Source organism: Anolis sagrei, chromosome 5, assembly GCF_037176765.1.
Source record: "Anolis sagrei isolate rAnoSag1 chromosome 5, rAnoSag1.mat, whole genome shotgun sequence".
Lineage (NCBI taxonomy): Eukaryota > Metazoa > Chordata > Lepidosauria > Squamata > Dactyloidae > Anolis > Anolis sagrei.
The window spans coordinates 147118998-147140996 of record NC_090025.1 but is presented as its reverse complement, the minus strand read 5'-3'; the positions used below and the strand labels follow the sequence as shown (position 1 = coordinate 147140996).

The following is a 21999-nucleotide window of genomic DNA, read 5'->3' as shown; positions in this document are numbered from 1 at the left end:
AGAAATCTACCCCTATAAAGGGAAATTCGTTCCTGGGAGAGTTATCAATGGGAAGCTTTATCACGAATCCTTGTTTCCATAACAAGCCAAATTTTTCAAAATCCAATTAACATGGGGACAGAAATGAAGTGCAGTCTTCTGAACAGGGACACAGACAACAACAACAAAAAAACACCACAGGGATGTTAATCCTTCCCTATCTATCCAAAGCCATATATATGGCTGTGCAAAAAGACATTTGTGCCTCATAGGTTGGATCTATTTCTTAAGATTCCAACATACAACACAATATTAAGAAATGTGAGTGGCGCCCATGCTAAAAACGCCCATGCTAAACACTGACCTATAGTTACATATAGTTACAATACAGACCTCTTACGATTTATTTATTTATTTATTTATTTCTGTTACTTATACCCCGCCCTTCTCACCCCCGAGGGGGGACTCAGGGCGGCTTACACAGACGGCACAATTCGATGCCCTTATACAAATACATACAAATATAAAAATATAAAAAACAGTAATTAATAATTAACAGATTAAAAACAATTAATATATAGCACCATAGCACAACAATAAGCAATCTCATGGTCAGTGTTCGCGTTCCATAGGTCCAATGGTTAAAATAGGTTCCTACCATATTTGCCTTTCATTATGGTCCTTCTTTTTAGCTGCCAGAGTTTCCGAAAGCCTGGTCCCATATCCAAGTTTTCAGCTGTTTCCTGAATGAGAGGAGGGAGGGCGCTGTTCTAATCTCCCCGGGGAGTGAGTTCCACAGGCGAGGGGCCACCACTGAGAAGGCCCTGCTCCTCGTCCCCGCCAGTCTCACCTGCGATAAAGGCGGGGTCGAGAGCAGGGCCCCCCCAGAGGATCTTAAACTCCGAGGTGGTGTGTAGAGGGAGATCCGTTCGGACAAGTACTCTGGGCCGGAGCCGTATAGGATTTTATAGGTCAAAACCAGCACCTTGAATTGTGCTCGGAATTGGATCGGCAGCCAGTGGAGCTGGCATAACAGGGGGGTGGTGTGCTCCCTGTATGCCGCTCCGGTGAGCAATCTGGCTGCCTCCCGTTGGACTAGTTGAAGTTTCCGAGCAGTCTTCAAGGGCAACCCCACGTAGAGTGCGTTGCAGTAATCCAGCCGGGATGTGACAAGAGCGTGGACCACCGTGGCCAGATCCGACTTCCCAAGGTACGGGCGCAGCTGGCGCACAAGTTTTAATTGTGCGAAAGCTCTCCCGGCCACCGCTGAGACCTGGGGTTCCAGGCTCAGCGGTGAATCCAGGATCACTCCCAAGCTGCGAACCTGCGTCTTCAGGGGGAGTGTAACCCCGTCTAACACAGGCTGTAACCCTATACCCTGTTCGGCCTTACGACTGACCAGTAGGACCTCTGTCTTGTCTGGATTCAACTTCAATTTGTTAGCTCTCATCCAGTCCGACACAGCAGCCAAGCACCGATTCAAAGTCTGGACAGCCTCCTTAGTGACAGGTGGAAAGGAGTGACAGATTTGGACATCATCTGCGTAGAGATAACATCTCATTCCGAAACTCCGAATGATCTCCCCCAGCGGCTTCATGTAGATGTTGAATAACATCGGGGACAGAATTGAACCCTGTGGGACTCCACACAACAACGGTTGTGGGGCCGAACAGGTGTCACCCAACGACACCTTCTGAGACCGACCCTCAAGGAAGGATCGGAGCCACCGCAGAGCAGTGCCCCCGAGCCCCATATCCATGAGGCGTCCCAGAAGGATACCGTGATCGACGGTATCGAAGGCCGCTGAGAGGTCCAGCAGAACTAACAGGGACACACTCCCCCTGTCTAGTTCCCTGCGCAGATCATCTACCAAGGCGACCAAGGCTGTCTCAGTACCATGTCCCGGCCTAAAGCCAGACTGTGCCGGATCTAGATAATCAGTGTCTACCAGAAACCCCTGGAGTTGTGTCGCCACCACACGTTCCATGACTTTGCCCAAGTAGGGGAGATTGGAAACTGGCCGATAGTTGTCGAATTGGGTGGGGTCCAGTGATGGTTTCTTCAACAGCGGTTTTATAATAGCTTGCTTTAAGCTCGCTGGAAACTCTCCTTTCTGTAAGGAGGTATTAACCATCACCTTCACCCACCAGAATTCATTAAAAAAGAATTCATTAAAAAAAGCATTAAGTATTGGAGAAATGTTGCTTATCTTATACTAATTCATAGACAAACGGTGTTTCCATTTTTACAAACAGCTTGATAGTATCACACAGATAATTAATGAACATGATAATATAAAAGGAAAAAAATATTCTGTTGCGTTTAAAAACAGTTGCATTAAAGGCATCATTAAAAGTGCACTGCTGAAGCAGCTTTGACTTTGAGAAAAAGAGGTGGTACTTCTTTTTTTTTTAAGGTGATTTCAGATACTGTCCTGATGTGAAGGTGGTTAGTGATGCATACTTGGCTCTCTTTTCCCAAACAGTTATGTCCCATTACAGCTTCTCCGAAAGATGTTTACTCAGATGTTTACGATATTTTAGAAACACTTTAGAAACAACACCACCACCACCACCACCCTCCCCAATTTTGTAATAAGTATTGAACTTTTTTTTACATTGATCAGACAGGCTCTCTCTATATCTATATCTATATCTATATCTATATCTATATCTATATCTATATCTATATCTATATCTGTGTGTGTGTGTGTGTGTGGCTGGAATTAGACTTAAAATGTACCTGTTCTGACTTACATACAAATTCAACTTAAGAACAAAGCTACATTACCTATCTTGGTCATAGCTTATATGATTATATGATTGTATTTTAATGTGTTTTATATCAGTGTATTATTGGATGTGATGTTTTAAACTATTGTGTATGAATTCCTCTGTGTAAACTGGCCTGAGTCCCTCGTTGGAGGTGAGAAGACCGGTATATAAAAGTTCTAAATAAATAAATAGCTTAGAAACAGCCTGTATACCACATAGTTTGCACTATATTCTGTAAGTTACTCTGCTGTTCTCAGATACTCTGGAAGATGCTGCCGAATCTTGAAAAAAGTTCTACTGCCAAGCACGGTTGGTTTCTGCATGCAAAATGTGTAGCCGAGGGCAGAGAGAGACTATTCTTTCATTCTCAATGGGTAACATAAATGTCTCGGGTAGCCTGCATCCACTGCTACATAACTAAATGTTCCTTTATCTGTTACAAATGCTGATCATTAAATATATGTCTTTGTATGAGAAACAATATTTCCTATGAGAATAATACAAGAATACTGCCCTTTCATCACTATCTACCATTTGCTGGAACTAGAATGATAACTACTGAAATTATAAGCCAGAACAATCTGTAAATATGCTTTGTTTTGGATAACCTTGGGGATTTTTTTTCAACAATTTTTCTTGGCTTGGTGAAAGATTATACTGAACTATGCTGTGGAAGCATCTTATCTCTGTCAACAGATTTCAACAGGTGCCAATATCAATCACTGCCCAAAAACTTGCTATTGGTATTATTTATTTATTTATTTATTTATTTGCTTAATTTTATTCTTTCCTTTCCCATCTCTCTCCCAATAATAAGACTCAGGATGTCCAACAAAGATCAACAGCAGTTGAAACATAAAAGTTATTTTAAAAACCTAATAACATATGAAGTTCAAAACTTTAAAAACTAAACATAAAGAACATATATAAACTATATTAATGATGCCATACACCACCAAAAAACCCATCTCAGTCAATTTCTAATAGTCTGACAGCATAAAAATGTTTTGATTTAGGACCTCATCACATTTGGAAAATTCCCTGTCATATTTATTTATTTATTTATTTTGCGACATTTATATGCCTCTCTTCTCATCCCAAAGAGAACTCAGAGCAGCTTACAAGATTTATAAAAACATATAGAAAGCTTTGCCAATGTAGCCAGCATGGAGCCTGCCAGAACTCATCACATGACACGGCTTCATGGCAGGGCTCCATGATGGCTATGTCAATGAAATGTTCTATGATAGGAAATTCTGGAGACTATCCATGTTCAGGTAGAAAATCATGGGAACAACACAGGAGCATGCCAGAAAGGTCATCTTTCCAGTGTGTGATGGGCAAGTGGGTAATGCAGACGATGCAGAGCACTGGGTGGTGGATTCACCTTGCTGCCCCATGATTTATAATATAATAATCAAACTTTATGTATGGACCACCCTCTCTCCCTGAGGGGACTCAGGACAGTTTACAACACAAAAAGGTAAACCATTCAATGCCCAGAGAAATGCAAAAAAAAAACAATTACAATAATGCAATATAATAAACGTAAGAATGACAGCGAACTTGTTGTATAAAAATTGATGTCAAAACCTATGGATCCCCCCGCTTTCCTCCCCTGCAAGGACCTCCATGTGATGAGGTCCATACTAAATGGAAGGAAATCAAGAATAAGCCCATCCTCACCTCTCTGAGTAAGGAGCACTATGGTTTGAGAGCCCTTTCACACTTTAAACAAAACTGGAATGTAAGACTGTTCTGTTCATGATGAATGGATGTTCATAATGTTCATTGAAAACAACTAAACTGGAAGCTCTTAAGGGAGAGGGAGTGGGAAAGATGAAATCATTTGTGTCTCTCTGTGATTTTCCATTTCCAAGACAGTTTTAATAAAAGCTATTCTACTGTCCCTTTCATTGGTTTTAGAACTTTATCACATGATGCTGCTATTCCATGCCATTCATGTGTTGTGCAAGTGTTGTGCAACTGCAAAACTTTGGCAGTGTGTAGTGCCATAGTCATGCTTTCAGGTGAGAGCTGTCACACTGCCTGCTCACTGTGCTGTTTCTCCTTTATTTATTTATTTAATTTGTTAAAGGCACTTAGCAATTTCCCAAAGTGGAAAGAAAAAAATATTTTTTGTGAGGGGAGAGTGGAAGATGAGAACAATTCCACTTCCTGACATCACTGCCATACCAGCATAGAAGCACTTGAGATCATCTCACCAGACAGCTTGCAGGAGTAGTGTGATCAGAGGCAATTGATGAGTTTACTTATCAATAGCAGGGAACAGGCTTGTCACAGGGAGGTGGTGGACTGGCAATGGATATCATATGTTGCTGTGCAATACCAAAAGTGACAGTCCTGCTTCTATACTGGTTAGCTATCTCTGAACAATATTCCTAAATGGCACATGTGATCTATATACCTAACGGTATATCCTAAATGGAATATGTGATCTATATACCCAATCCAAACATATTTATCTCAATACCTTTTATTTTTATAGCTGTTTTATATTGCATGACAATATTCATAAGTCTATTTTTAAACAAACAAAGCATTAAGTGGAAGTTGGTGAATGCTTGGGGTCAGTACTACCTGTCAGAATTTTACTTATTCAGAAACACGGGAAAAAGAATGACTGAAACAACCAAGAAGAACATGCCCGAGAAACTATTTGCTAAGGCTACATGCACTTCCAAAAGACTGAATCCTGGTTTCTCAGAGAAATATAAGTAATAATCTGAGATGCCTGGAGGGCAAGCAGCAATGACTACATGTAATGTAGTCTTATCTGAAAATCTTTAATATGCAATATCACTGGAAATATGTAATTAAGTACAGCTCTAAGGGTCTTCCCAATAAGCTCAGTTCATTACGCACTAATTTGCAAATTTTATAAATGTTAATTAAAAATATGAAAGATTGAACAGTTGCATGTCATATCTTTGTTGAAATGAGGAGCATATTAAATAGTCGCAAAACACTAAGAATATTTTATTGTGGGGCTCTATTTAACAGTGTTGTCTCTTATTGTCTCTTATTTTCATTGACATTTTAAGACCTGTTGGTCCAAAGTGGCAAAAACATGTGGCTATTTCCAATAAACCAGAAGTGACATAAGGTTATTTCTGCTTGTGGGAGGTAGATGAAATAATGCTGAATCCCATGATCTGTCACAATGGAGGAAGGAGAACAAACAGACTCAAACTACCTTGATTGCATGCTAGTTTTGTTTTTTGTAAGGCCCTCAGCTGTATGAAACACCAGAATAATTATTGACCTCTTTGAGTTTGCCAGCTTGAGGAACAAGGGGAAAGAATCTGAACAACAGAAAAGATCTCAACATTAATAAAAGATGAAAAAATATTTCCACTATTTCTCCATATTGTTAATGGAACCATTCTCATAACAAGAACAGAGAGACTGAAACAAAAGAAATGTATTTATATGATACTATACATCCAGGAACAGACACTCCAAATGCTGATAAAATGGGAAAATCTCTGAAGATATGCAATTCTGCGTTTTAAATTAATCTCACAGCATTATCAAGACTAGGAATATAAGGATGTTTACTTCTGCAACACTGATTATAGGCATTTATGCATATAAATCCACCATTCCACTATGCTTGTGTTATCATTGATAGTGATTACATGTTGAGTACTCTCAGTATCATATTTCTCTAAATTTCACACAATTTGTGCAGATTCACCAGTGAGAAGCCCTGCGATCAACCTCATAGTTCTGCCTTCTCACAATTCTGCTGATTTCTATTTTTATTTTTAGTGCAATAGCAAAATTCTTGTATTTAAAAACAAAAAAGGAAAATATATAAAATATAAACTAAAAGGAAAACAGCCAGCTTGGGATTAGCAATGGAGGGGGGAGGTGGAATCTTGTTCCCTGGTGTCACTTTGCTGTTGGCATGCTGGCACAGAAGTGAAAGTGACCTATCACACCAAAGGCACTGACAGGAACATTGCAAGATTGTAAGCTATTGATAGGTTTTGCCTGTTAATAGCTAGGGACATGACAATCATGGGATGGAGGCAGCCCACCAGTGGGATACGCATGATGTATGTTAAGAATTATCACTACAGGTGACATTTAAGCTGCAATGTCAGTTTGTCTGCCTCATGTGACAGAGTCCTTAGAAAGAAAGAGCATTTTGAATTGGAAAAGGATAAACAAACATAATAAAACTATCATCTATAAATCTGCCCAACTAGTCCATCTATACTGCAAAAAAGGAGGAGGAGGAGAAAGGAGGAGAAAGGCAAGGAGAAAGGAGCCAAGGCAGTGCAGAAGCTGATGCTACGTCAACCCCCTGTTTTGCCTATCATCTAACTTCTGGTTGCTCATTTGTGACCCCAAGCTACAAGGTCATGGACATCAGTCACAAAGTCCAGTCATATCTACTACACTGAATGTGTTCCTTCTTGCTTTTAGTAATTTCACTTTTATCAGTACTTTCTCTCACCGGTTTTTAATTTGGCAGATAAAATTTTCTTCCAGGGATAATAAATCAGAGATTTTATTTCAAAGAGTTTTCCTGGCAAACAGGGGTATGGATCTTAGGTTTGCTGAAGAAGTTCGTGCTATAGATGAAATTGTGACCAGAGGGTACAATTTTTCTCCAAAGAAGTGCTCATATAGTTCCAAGTCGTATGAAAAAAATCCCTGTTCTGGGAACCTTATGTATCATATCAAAGAGACCTCATCTAAAATGATTCTGCACCTATATTTCAGTCATGACATTTTAGGAGTGAATTTATTTGACTGAAATAGAAACAACCTGTGTAGATGTTAAATGCAAGGCATGAACACCTCTGTGAATTTTTTAAAATGTTATTTTAATAAAGTTTTATAAAAAGTGATATTGGAAAGCTAATAACGAATTTGAACCTGGAAAAGCATAACATGGATGAAAGGCAACCAGGTCTTCAAAAGAAATGTCCCTGAAAATTGGAGATGTCAAGCAGGAAGAGGAAAGGAAGGGGGTATTAGAGTCTAGGAATGTCAGATCTGTTTAAAAATAAAATTAGGATTCTCTGAACAATGTAGTAAACCTACAATACAGAATATGTTGTATGGAAATAGGATTGTAAACATTTTAATAATAATTATGTAACTCTTATTTTGGATGCCATTCTTCACTGTTAGATAACTAGATGGTTTTCATATGCCAGCATCTCTTCTCCCCTTGTTTAGGAAGGTCCTCTACCTTTCTGAAAAGTTGTTTGGCAGGTGAATGAAGTTCTCTGCAATGTACACATACTTGCATTTGTTCACTCACACAGGTGGGAAGGGAGAGGAAATTGGAGGGGAGGGGAGCATGTCCATGCATTTGCTCTGTCACATGGTGGGGTAGACAGGCGGAAGGTGTACACACATGCATTTGTTTGCTTACTCACTCATGTAGATAAGAGGAAGGAAGGGGTATGATGGATGTCTATTTTCTCCCTTCTCCTTCTCCTCTCATCCCATCCTCTCCCACACTGCCCGCCCAAGTAACTAAGCCTGGGCAGAGACAGTAGAGGTACTTTAGTGTTAAATTTGATTTAGTAGGCCAAGAGATATTTCTGTCTTTCCACTTTCAAAGAATTCCCATACTTCTGCAAAAGCGGAGTGCCAACTATGTTTTAATCTGTTTTCCCTCATCTCAATCCATAGAAAAAATGGCTAAGAAATTGGTATAGTTGTTTGTAGTGATGATGGTGGTGGTGGTGATGATGATTATGATGATGATGATGATGATGATGATGGGGATGTAGTGTCACAATGAGCAATTTCTGTTGCTCCTTTGAAAACTGAGCTCCAACATTTCAGTCAAGCATCAAGCAATTCTATGAGGAATGAAACAAATTGTCTACCTTCTCCAGCAGAAGAAACATACCTTATTGGGAATGGGTTGTTTTCAAGTATGTATCACCAGAAACATTTGCTTTGGCTTCTGAGATTCAAGCTATATCTGTAGATACTATTATTTAAATGCAGCGGACTTATTTAACCCTTAAATAATATTTCATTCAGACTTATACATATTTCGTTTCCAGGACCTACTGGTTCCTAGTTTCACTGGTACAGGAAGTTAAACTTCTCTCAGGCTCTGCACTGTCGTATGCTATTAGGCCTAGGCTGTGACTTCCAAAAATATTTTCATATTCTTTCCTCCTTTCCTTTTCTGCTTCAAATTGTCAAAAACCATAACTGAGGATAAGTTAATTTATACCCAAGGTGGAGCTGTGTGATAAGGACTCATCCAGTATCCATGGATGAATTGCTTCAGCAGCTACAGCTCTGTATTTGCCATTACTGAAATCATTGTGGGTTGTCATTTTTCTCAAATAACTACTTGGCCTTCCCAAATATTCAGACCGTCTATGCATATGCTTGTGAAAGGTATCTAAAAATCCATCATTGCCTGCTACAGGGTTAATATATATAGTCGATACACCGTAACTTTATCATAGACTAGAGAAGTGATGGAAAGTGCCTGCAAAGGGACTAAGTTGCAGGACTTTGCTACATGCATATCTAGAGCAAGCACTATATATGCATACAAACAACTCAATAGCATGCTAATCAGTACTAGCAAGGTGACAGTGAACATGAAATGTTGTGTGCTTTTTCTTCCTTTAGTTAGAGATGTGGCTCCTTCTTCACTAGCTGGATGTTTAAATAAGTAAACAAATCAGCACTATCCTATTTAAATGTTGAGTGGAGATCACTAGTTCCTTTCTACTGCTGGCTAGGCTGAGCTGACCCAATTATAAATAATCAAGCACATTGCTTCAAATGTACACTTCTTTGAATATATAGCAAAAAGCATTTGACTATATAGATACATTTTAAAACATACTTATAATCTAGCTAAAATAAGGGCAGGGCATTTGTAGTACGCAAGCACCTGAAATCTCCTAACCCATAAAACAGGAGTAATTGTGAAATTGTAACTAGGTTTTTCCTTTAGGGCTCAACAGAGAGCTGCAAACAATTCAAAAATAGTCTAATTAATGCATTCTTGTCTGCAGATCCCAGTACCTTCTGGGGAACTTGTCTTCTTCCAGTGCTGCTGTATGCCCTTATCATGTGTAACAGAAAAGTAACATTCCTTGAACTTTAGTAGCACTAATATCCCTTAAAGCTAAGCAGCATCTCCCTTTAAAAAGGTGCATGGAATGATTAGTATTCCTAGAAACACCCCAAGGTTTAGCCTTAATAAGCTTCAAAACAAGGCTCATGCCTCCATGTACCTTGTTTTAAAACTACTCATTTTAAAAGATAATTTCTGGTGGCACAGCAATAGGATGTGTGGCACGTCTGATTTATTGCAGGACAATAAGGTCCACCACCTAGACTTTGCATGACCTTCTCTTAAAGACTATATATTAAGAGGGTCAAAGAAAGAGAAAAGTAATGAGATCCTATAAACTAGAGAAACACAAATAAAAGTCAGGCAGGAAAAAGTCATAATATCAATTTTAAAAGTGCCAAGAGAAGCAAGAAGATGACAGGAGAAAAAGCACTAATGGGATGAGACCAGACAACTTAAGACAGCAGGCAATGATCTGAAGAAGCAAACTTTCAACACAAGGGCAGCCATGTCTAAATGGAAAACCACTCCTCACAGTACAACTCATAAGTGATAATCTTGGGAAACATACCATTCCATTCTATTTTACTATTCCAATCATAAAATCTACTTCCATTTTCAAGACATTATACTAGTCCAGAATCACTTCTGCATTGCTCATTCAAGAAAAAGAAGCACTTTATGACCTTTCCTTTAAAGAGTTAAACAGAATAATTAAATGCATTAAATTATAATTGAAACCTACAGTGCCATTATTGGCAGCTCAGCTTCTGAGATTTTACCTTTAATCTACACATCACATCTCTTGATAATGAATAGTACTATAATTAAATGCATCTGCAATGATAATAAGAAGGGACTGTTTAAGTCCAGTAATGTTATTCACAGTTAACAGAATCATAAACAGACGGAACAAGAAAATAATTTGATTACAGTTCATTCATGACTAGAATACATGTTTTTAACTTATTTTCAATTAACGTTTTTGTGAGACCCTGACTAGATTACCAATGTCTTATTTAAACATCAGCAGGCAAAAGGCACAAGAAAACATGTGAAATGAATTTAATTTGACTGAACATTATATAAGCGAAGTTAATAAAAAGCACCTGAAGCCAAAATGTTATGCACATTTTTTCTTATTCTATTTGTGCACAGAGTAGAACAGAAGTTAACGATGACTGATTATATTATCTTCTGATTTATCCCCATTTACCGAAAAATTCTAGTTTTCCTATATTAGAATATCGAAATGAACAGCCACAACCCATGCCGCTTGCCATGTCACAAGAAGGTTGTCGAAAGAAACAAGAATCTTTAGAGAAAAGAAGAAATGACAATGATCCTCCCCTGAATTTCACAAACTATCCATGTTGGTACACTGGTCAACTCATGGTCAAAATAGATACAAATGGAGGTGAATAGAGAAGATGATGCAATCCACGGGAAAGCTGAAGAACAGATTGTCTAAATATCTAAAGGGAAGCATCAACTGTGGGCGAGACGGGGCACGAGGTGTCGGAATTGCCCTGCTGATTTGGCATGGTTGGTGGTGAATCACCTCGCAGGAGCTCATCCATGTGATGAGGTCCTAGGTTTGAATACAAACCACTTTTCCACTTGGAATGCAGTTTGCAGAAACTGAAGTAAACTAAGGAAAATGACATAAAAACTTGAACATTTTAAATTCAGTTTGGAGAGTGGGAGGACAGATGATTAATTAGGACTGTTCCTGCCAAAGTGGGAACACTAAACATTATGAAATACTTTCTATTGAACAATCAAACTTTACCATTGTTCCCTAAGGCCCCTTCTACACTACCCTATATCCCAGAATCTGATCCCAGATTATCTGGATTAAACTGGATTATATGAGTCCCCACTGCCAGATAACCTGGGATAAGAAGATAATCTGGGATCAGATCTTGGGATATAGGGCAGTGTAGAAGGGCCCTAAATCTACAATTTGTTCTGAATTCATTTCTATCACTTTTCATTCTGTATTCATTTAGGCTGGATCCACACTGCCCTACATCCCAGGATCTGATCCTACATTATCAATTTTGAACTGGATTATATGAGTCTACGCTGCCAGTTAATCTAGGATAAACAGAAAATCTGGGGTCAGATCCTGGGATATAGGGCAGTCCATAGTCTTACACACACAGCAAAGATGGTGAAAGCACACAATATCCTCAGCTCACATTGATTTAAGCTAAGTACGGAGAAAAGAATACTAATGATCATTACACCAATACTGCAGTTTTGTTTAAAAATAGATATTATATATTTTTATGATCTACAGATCAATATACAAATTGGAAATCTATGAAAATTATAAGACACAATATTTGTACAGCATTGTAATTGTTAGCAATGTAGTATTAATTTTATTAACAGAATAACGCATACACCAATGACAAGGAAAATTTGGAAGAATACAGGAACCAGCAATTCAATAAAGGATAGCACTTATTAAAGTGCATAAGTTAATTCAGTAAAATAAATTAGGTGATTGTAACTATTAAATTAAAAGAGAAAGCAATTGAGACAAGATAAACTTTTTTTGAAATGAAACAAAAAAGGCATTGTAACAGAGACTTAATATAACTCTAATTATCATCTGTGTTCTTTCTAGAAATCTTTATAGCTTGTCATATTTTATAGATTTTTCATTACAACTACCCTGTTCTGTGTAGGCGACTTTTGCTTTAGTTCTATAATAAAAGTTTTTTGCCATAATTTGGTAAAAAAAGTAATTGTATTTCCAGAAATCAAGCTCCCAATAAGATAACCTTAATATGCATATTATAAAAAAAAAACCAAGGGTAAACGTACTGTAGTAATTGCATAAATGGTTTTTGTTAATAGTGGCAGAAAGCATTGCCATTACATTTATCAGCACATACAGCAACTGTGGCTTTCACAATGAAATCTATTTCTACTGAAATTTAGAATATAGTCTCTTGAGTACTTTTCAACCACACAAAAAGTATGCAGGAATACACAGGGCAAACAGCAAACCCCTCATTATATACATATTGCTTGGGATGACTTTAAAGGGCCCACACTAATGTTTTGTTCTTTTTTATTTTAGTTAAATCATGCTTTAATCCAGTGGTTCTCAATTTGTGGGTCCCCAGATGTTTTGGCTTTCACCTCCCAGAAATCTTAAGAGGTGGTAAACTGGCTGGGATTTCTGAGAGTTGTTGGCCCAAACACCTGGGGATCCACAGGTTGATGAGAACCACTGCTTTAATCCCGTAAGGCATAACATGGTGGACAACACAGATTATAACAAAAATTACCTAAAAGAACAATCCTTATAACAAAAAGACTATTAAATAAGACATTGTATTCATAACAGTTTTCATTTAATAGTTTTAAATATTTAGAACTTGATGCTGAAACACCTGCCCAGCACTATTAGAACACTCTTCTGGAACAACCAGGCAATAGCCAAAAACATACGGATGCTAAATCTCAGGGCTTAGTTTTAATCCCCAGTTTTCATGGATTATTTCCCAGGAAGAGATGAAGGTACAAATTCACCCATTCTGGTGGGATCTGCTCCACACAAGGGCAAACGGTCATGTAAAAATCTCAGTTCCAGCTAGGAGATCAGCAGTTTGCTACGATTTCCAAGGTTTGATTGATTGATTGCCTAAACTAAAAAAAAATTCTACGAGGTTCTATTTATTTACTCAGTTAGCTTCTTCCTTCCCTACCAGTCCTTGTAATACTAGAGCTACTCTGCATCCACTTTCTGGCTAGATGTAAAGGCTAGAATGATTGTCAAACTTGTGTGCCTTCAAGTTATTTCTGATTTATGGAGACCCTTAAGACAGATTTACCACAGGATTTTCTTGAAAAGGTTTGTTTAGAGGGGGTTGCGTTTGCATCCTTCTGAGGCTGAGAGGATGCAACTTCCAAGATGATCCAGTGAGAAATTGAACCCTGGTCTCCAGAGTCGAAGTCCAACATTCAAATCACAACACCATGCTGGCTCTCTTGAAGCTCGATTAAATATTCTAATCCGATCTCCCTGGATCACAAGGCTGTACATGGTGCAACTATGGAACAAGTGTAGGTAGGGAGTGTTTCACAATTAGTAAAGAGTTTTCTAAAATTCAGAATATGTTTTGGCCCACATATCCTTAATACCATCTGAAATTTTGTATAGACAAGCAACACTGAAATGAATGGAAGCTATGCAAATACCTTACCATGTTCTTTTCCACCCGCCATTCATTCCAGTGGGGCTTCACCAATAGTAATGCATGGTGGGAGTAGGCCCTTTGTGAATTCTGTAATAAATGAATCAGAGCCTTTAATGTCATACTTCAAAAGAATTTTCCTCATATTTTCAAGTTTGCTAAACTCAAAGCTATAATTTTCAGCTTACTAAAATGATGCAATCATATGACTTTACTCCATTTAGCCCATTAATGGGAGTTACAATTCTTACATGGGTTGACTTGTCTCCCAGTAGCATTTATTTAATGAGTGTGACAATCCCATCATGTGTCTTCTTTTCAATAACTAATTATCTTGTTTAAAATCCCCATAGCCTAAAATTACAATTATACCATAATACTTAAATGTTTTCTTATCATTCATTTTTTTTTATAATTTGGATTCCTACAGAAAGAGATTATAACCAATTCCATATTTTGTTAATAGAGGTCTGTTCCAGAACTCAGTTATTATATAAAGTTGTTTTATCTTTGCATTTTTAAAGTAATATTAGAAAGTACTTTGCTTGATACCTGCAGCACTAAAAGTAACAATTGTGTTGTAAATTGGGGCACTAGCAAACATACTTGAGCCTGGTCTGTATAGGAAACATCCCATAACAGACACATTAATAACTCTATATCCCAATTTAGTAAGGGGGTTATCTCTCAATAGTAAAAACAGATGCTACTCCCAAAAGAAATAGAAATAAGAATAGGAAGGGAATTGGAGTAAGATAACATTCTCCTTGCTTTCACCTACCTTTCTGAATCATAACACTATGTGACAAAGTATTGTCGAAGGCTTTCATGGCCGGAATCACTGGGTTGTTGTAGGTTTTTTCGGGCTATATGGCCATGTTCTAGAGGCATTCTCTCCTGACGTTTCGCCTGCATCTATGGCAAGCATCCTCCTCTAGAACATAGCCATATAGCCCGAAAAAACCTACAACAACCCACTATGTGACAATTTTTTTAAAAAAAATCTGTTCCTACTTTGAAAATGTTACTTCCTGTTTAATTGTGTAGTACTTACTTTGAAAGTAGTTTCTATACTCCAGAAACTTTGTTTTTGTGGCTGCCACAAACTATGTTGAATTGGTTGAGACTCTATCAGATATTCACTGAAAAACTATAGAAAATATTATGCAGGATGTCCCTCAAAAACAAAGTTTTTTACAGTTTAATAAACTTTTTCCATGTTTCTATGGTAGAACCAATTAGAAAATGATATTTATAACCCAGGAACAAAACATGAGTTACATAGTGTTATTATTGGGAGTTCAATGGCATTTATGAACAGCCAGGCTTTTAACAATGTGCATGCTTCTTCAATGTGATTTTCCCTTTATTGACACATCTTGCATAATGTGTTTTGTGTATCTTGATTAGCCAATAATGGTATTAGTTTTTATGGATTTCAAATTTTCTTTTATGGTCAACATGGCTAATGTGAATGGGCAATTCACTAACTTAAATGCAGCCAAACATCAACATTCAGAGATGAGCATGAGGGAGAAGCAACAACTGTCAAATCCGAGGACCAGGGAAAGCACATGGAGATTTTCTAACTGGAAATGGAAATATTTTATCACTTATATCACTTTTCACAAGTTACACAAATTGCTACCAAAGTCTGCTTCCCTGTAGATATCCCTGTTTACCTCTTCTGGTTTTAAAAATAAAAATTAATAGCACCCTTCCAAAGAATCCATATACAACAAAACAGGGGAGGTATGCTGCAATCCTATACCCATACAGGCAGTCTCCAAGTTACGAACCATATAGGTTTTGCAGGGGGGTTTTCTTGAGCTGAATTTGTATGTAAATCAGAACATCTATCCATCTATCTATGCTTTGGATAGGATAGGAAAGGGTTAACACCCCTGTGGTGTTTGTTTTACCGTCTGTGCCCCCCCCCCCCATTCTGAAGATTTCACCTCACTTTCTGTCCCTGTGATAATTGGATTTTGAAAAATGGTGGAAACAAGGATTGGTGAGAAAGCTTCAGTTGTGATACCTTTTCCCCATGATAACTCTCCCAGGAGTTAATTTCCCTTCCGAAGGATAGATTTCTCTCACTTCCTGTGTCTCATCCCAGTTCTTAACTATGAGTCATTTGTGAGATGTTTGTAACTCGGGGACTGCCTGAACATGGGAGTGAAAAGCACTGAATCAACTTACTTCCATGTAGACATGTAAATGCTATCATGTGATTCCTAAAACTTTCACTACTTTTTAGAATAAGTGCTATTTTTGTTGTTTGTTTGTGTTTATGTGTGTTATATTGCATTTGCACTTTTATCAAATTGAGCCTACATTTTCTAGGTTCTCAGCAAAATTCACTTAAGATGAATAGATACTATGTCATTTCATTAAGACATAAATTATTTCCAGAGAAGGGTATATTTCAGCGGAAGTAACTAGCAAAAAACCACCTATGAATATTCCTTGCCTAAGAAAACCGTATTAAATTCATCCAGTCACCATAAATTGGCAGGTGAACTGAAGGCACAAACATAAAAGACTGTGGTGTGAGAACCCACAATCTATAAGAAATCTACTTCTGGTTTTGAGGAACAAGGACTTTTTAAAAGTCCATGGGGACACGTAATGTATTAAAAATGTTATTTAAGATATTTTCAGAAGAAGCAAGCTTTTTATTTTAAAAAAGCAGTCCAGGGAAAGTTGGTGGTGGGGATCTGCTTTAAAATAGTTTAGAAATTGAAATCCAAGAGGATACTTTGCCCACCTCTGCTGCACAAGCTGAAATGTATCCATCATGTCATGATCAGACACTATCCTACTGCATCCATCTATGTCTCAGTACCAATTATGATGTCCACATTGGCAAGGATATCAGTCAGTTTTTCTGCAATGTTGTTACTGCAATCCTCTGAGGATGTCCTCACAAACTTTAAAAAGCTCTAGCACTACCAACATTGGTTAGATGTAATCAGAACAGGAGACTAAATTTTATTTGCACAACAATATAGGATCCAAAATAGGAGAAAGCCAATACATAGTTGTATTCACAAGAAATGTCTTTTGTTACCAGATAATTACTTGATTGATAGGTCTTAAGTTTATAACCAAGGAGCATTTTTTTTTATTTGTTAGGTGCATGATGATTAACAGTTGGGTTCTGGCAGGATAGAATACCTGCCCCCCCCCCCCAAAAAAAAAAGACCCATGTTTTCAGAGTAGATTGTACAGGAGAAGGTGATCCTGTAGGTAACCTAGACCCAAATCATGGCAGCCCTGTCCTCAGAAGGTGGGCAGGGAATGTTTGTATCTCTTGGGGACAGGACAGCCTCATCTTCAGAAGGCATATCCACCTCTCAAAAATAAGGTTGCCTGAACATTCATGCATGATACCACTACACCACTTGCTGCACCCTCCCCTCTCACATCTTGGGGTCAGGGCTGCCATGTGAATGTTTGAATGACTACCCCATCTTTGAGAGGTGGGTGCGGTGGGGTAAGTAATTATTCCCCCCCCCCTCTCCAACTCACCTCCTGAGGACAGCACTGCTATGTGAATATTCACAGAGTAGCCTCATCTTGGTGAAATAGGCATATCATGGGCAGCAGGCATGTAGCCGGGGGGGGGGGGCTTGAGGGACTTCAGCCCCCCCCCCCCCCGAAATTCTCATGGTGGTTCACAAAAAGGCCTTACTGGTGCATTATTTAAACTGTTATGTTTATTCATATCATGATCTGATCACCATATTCAATATATCCCATATGCATGCGGGTATTGGGGCAACGATACAAAAGGTTTGCTAGGGTAGTCCCTCTTTCACTCAGACTCAGCCCCTCCCCCCCCAAAAAAAAAAACTCACACACACACCCCCGAATCGAAATCCTGGCTGTGGACCTGATAGGCAGTGACTTCTCATACTCCTATCTGCCCATCTCCTGAGGAAGGGGCTGCCAAATAAATGTTCACAGGGTGATCCCATATTCATGGGCATGATGAAAGGACTGATATTTCACTCCCCTGCCTCTTTCCTGTGGATGAGGCTGCTGTGTGAATGTTGCACACAGCCCTAGCTTTTGTCATAGAGTAATATCTGTGGGACAAGCATGTATTCTTCTTAGTCACTGCCACTGTGTCCCCTGATCCCAACTGTACAGTATTCACCATTTTTTTCCACTTTCATGGGGTTCTTGTGCCTCTAACCTCCTCAGATGTGCGAGGCCAGCTGTACTCTCAAATTTAATTCCAAATACTGTGAGGGAGTACCTATTTTCCAGAGCCAGTGAGGTATACCGCTTTGAGATTTGAACTATAACTCTAGAATTGGAGTTTGAATTTCTGCTCAGACATGGAAACTCACTGGGTGAACCAGAACAAGGCAAACTCAACATCAGTGGAAGGCAAAGGCAAACTCCCCCTGGATGAAATTTGCCAAGAAATCTTGTGGCAGGATTGCCTAAATCAGAAATGACTTGAACATATATTCCAAATATCACTATTTATCAGGGACAGACCCTACTTTCTGGAGAGATTGCTTACTCAGTGAAATTACTCGGTTATTATTATTATTATTATTATTATTATTATTATTATTATTATTTGAAACACAACAAGTTGAGTCCACAGCAGACACTCTGCTGGCTGTTGAATTAGATCACACGTCGGACACTTCCCAAGTGTCTAGGACTGTGTGATGTATCGGCAAATGATGTGTGCAGATCCCAGTAAGGTGGCCTTCTGCAGCTGGCAGATGGTAATTTTGTCAGCGCCGATTGTGTTTAAGTGCAGGCCTATTATTATTATTATTATTATTATTATTATTATTATTATTATTATTATTATGGATTTGGCTATATTTCCAGAGATCTTAGAAGTTCAAATTTAACTAAGATAGTGAATGCATTTTGTATTCAATGCACATGATTGTAAACACACAAAGAGACAAAGGGCATTCAGTTGCAATGAATCTGTCATTTCACATGTTGGTGAACCTCATTTTGAGGGACTGATAAGAAGAAAAGCTTCTGATCTCCTTCTCTCAGCCATGCTGGAGGAGAAGAGATGAGAGGGAGCTTTACAGCCTTGGGCTCTCTGTGGCTTCCTGCTAGATTAAACCATGGATTAACATTACATCTGAGTTCAGCCACTGAGGAGAGAAGTAAGCAGTCAATCAGAATTCCCTAGACTAATATGGAGCAGACTTCAAATATGTGAAGAAAAAAAACAGTTCATAACCATTATTCTTAATTCATAGGAAGAGAAAGAAAGTTTGTATAATTTGCAAGAGCAAAAATGATTTTTTCTAGATGTGGGTGGGTGTGCTCTCTCAAACACACAAACAGCATTAAACAAAGACTTCAATAACCATATAATAAGACCAAATCTGCTTACAATATGGAAGAGATATAAAGGAGGGATGGTACAGAAAACCTCTTTATGGTTACGTCCATTAGAAGTGGTTCTAAAGCCGACATACAAAGATAAAATAAGAACTTAAAGGGATGATTTATTTAAAGAAAAAGATCACTGGAACCTAAAAGAAAGAGAAGAACCATTGGTTTTGTTTTTATCAACTACACAATAGATTTATTAAAGATGCTAAAGTAGGTCTAATTTGGGGTGCATTTTCAATATGGGAGATAAGGGCTTAATCTCCAGATTATATATATACATTCTAGAATATAATCTAGAAGACAATAGAATGAAACCTGTCATGATTTCTTGGGCCGGCCAGAGACTTGGGGAAAACATAGAATGAGAGAAATTGGAGTATCTCTAGAAAAAGGGATTTAAATTCCATTAGAGAGAACATATACAAAATGTTTTACAGAAGCTATATAACTCCAGAGTTATTCGCTAAAATGGACAAAACCCATGGAGGGGATTGCTGGAGGTGTAAAAAAAGCAGAAGGGTGCTTTTTTCCATGTCTGGTGGTCCTGTCCGATAGTATCACAATGTATAAAGGGGTAGTTATGGAAACCTAATAACATGTTCAACAATAAGGTCAAGAAAAGCCCAACAATGCGCCTCCTAGGTCTATTCAAAGAGGGTATTAACTAGGAAGATAAAGAAATATGCCAGTAGAGCTTTGTTGCAGCAAGAATAAATATAGCAAAAGGGGAAAGAGAACTACTCGAAATCAAAGAGAGAAATTAATAGATTGCATACAAATGGCCAAATTGTCTAACAGACCTCGAGGTAAAAATAATGAAGAATTTGTAAACAAATTGTGCCTGGCCTTTGCATAACTTGGAAAGAAGTTAAAAGTCGACTTTAAGAATGCTGCAAAGGGAACTATTTAAGTAACTTATATGGGTATAGTGAGCATGGATGGAAGTCCATGGTGGTGGGTTCACAGGTGTGGGGATGGAGCAAATGTATTGTCTACTGTGTTTGCAGTCTCTGTACGTTGTGTGCTCTGTTTGTAAATGTATATCAGTTGTTTCCTCTTTGTTTAAATAATAATAAAATTTATAATGTAAAAACACACACACAAACAGCAGAAATAGCTGTCATATTCTAAGATGAAGCATGTAAAATTGTGTCTTCTGAACAATGATGCCTCTCTGCAACTGTTCCATGAAACATTTGAGTCTTTTCACACTTGAAGTGCAAAACAAATAGATCACTGCAAACACTGGCCAAAATCCAGCTGTTGTTGTGATTATTATTATTTATTTATTTATTTTTACCCTGCCTTTCTCCAGAATATATCCACTGAATGGAAATAGCATAAGGATCAATTCAGCAATTTATTAAATGAGTTTCTTCTTGTTTGGGACTAGCAATTTAAATTAGGTTTTAATTTTGATGCATGCATTTTACACAGATAATATATGTTTATTGTCCTTCTGCATTTATAAATAAATAGTCCTGTAGCATATAAAAGTTAATACTACCAAGAATTTTTGGAATTTCCCAAAAAGTTGTTAAACATGCAATGCCTACTCAGAAAACTTTTGCTTGAAACATTCTTATTTGACCAGTTATTACAAAACTACAATAGCCATGAAAAACTTCACATATAGATTTGAAAGAGATTAGAGAAACCAATCCAAAAAGGTTAGTATAACCAACAAAGGATGTAATTTTCTACTTTTTCTGAAGTGTCCAGGTGAGAAAGTGTATGGAGTAAAATACTAGTCTTGGTACATGAGAGAGGTTGCAAGATTGTAAGAACACGTGGGAGAGAAACATTAGACTGGATGGCAGTGGGTAGCAAATGAGTTCTGAAGCAGAATACAGGACAAAGAAGAATGAGTTAAGAAAAATTCATTACAAATGAAGAATCACAGGGGAAATTGTTTTTTTTTTAAAAAAAGAAATGTTGGCATCATGCCACAAGAGCAAGAAATGGTAACTAAGGAGACTAAAAGAAAAAGGAAGCTGACAGTTAGATAGGATTGATTATCCAAGACAAAGAAGAAAATGAGATGTATGTAATGAAGGAGAAAAAGGTCAAACACACATAATTTCCTTACCTTGCTCTATCAACATTGACATATCACACATATCAGTGAAAGTCAGGCTTTTTTCCCGTATTCAGCAGGGAAAAACTTCCAAAATATTCTTCATGCCTCTATGTTTTTGAATATCTAAATGTTTAAACCAGGCTGAAAAGAATTTATTATAAGTACTGTACATTGATAACCAAGAAGTCTTGCTCAATACTACTTAGTAATAGTCCATCTTATTGAGGATAACTGTGGGTGTATTGATAGTGTACCAATAGTCATTACACAGATGTGTAGGTTTCAAGCTGGATTTTGTCCTAGGTACTGTGGTCATTAAAGGCTGATCTTAAAAATATTCCTTTAAAATATTGTGCACCATGGTTTTATTTACATAATGGCAGCTGCTGAAGTTTTATTTCTCTAGTATGCAATTTGCAATTTAGTTCAATCAGAGCAAATATGAGAGTC

At 37.9% G+C, this 21999-nt stretch overlaps 1 protein-coding gene across 3 annotated transcripts in view; it reads right to left on the bottom strand.

The window, feature by feature from the left end:
* The window catches only part of NAV3 (neuron navigator 3), a 619870-nt gene that overhangs the window by 486687 nt on the left and 111184 nt on the right, over positions 1 to 21999 (bottom strand). The window contains exon 2 of one of the 3 annotated variants that reach the window (XM_060777419.2): positions 14085 to 14165. The exons of the other annotated variants lie outside the window; for them this stretch is intronic. The gene's annotated coding sequence lies outside the window, so the exon portion shown is untranslated. The remainder of the gene's footprint in view (positions 1 to 14084; positions 14166 to 21999) is intronic. 3 annotated transcript variants of the gene reach the window in all.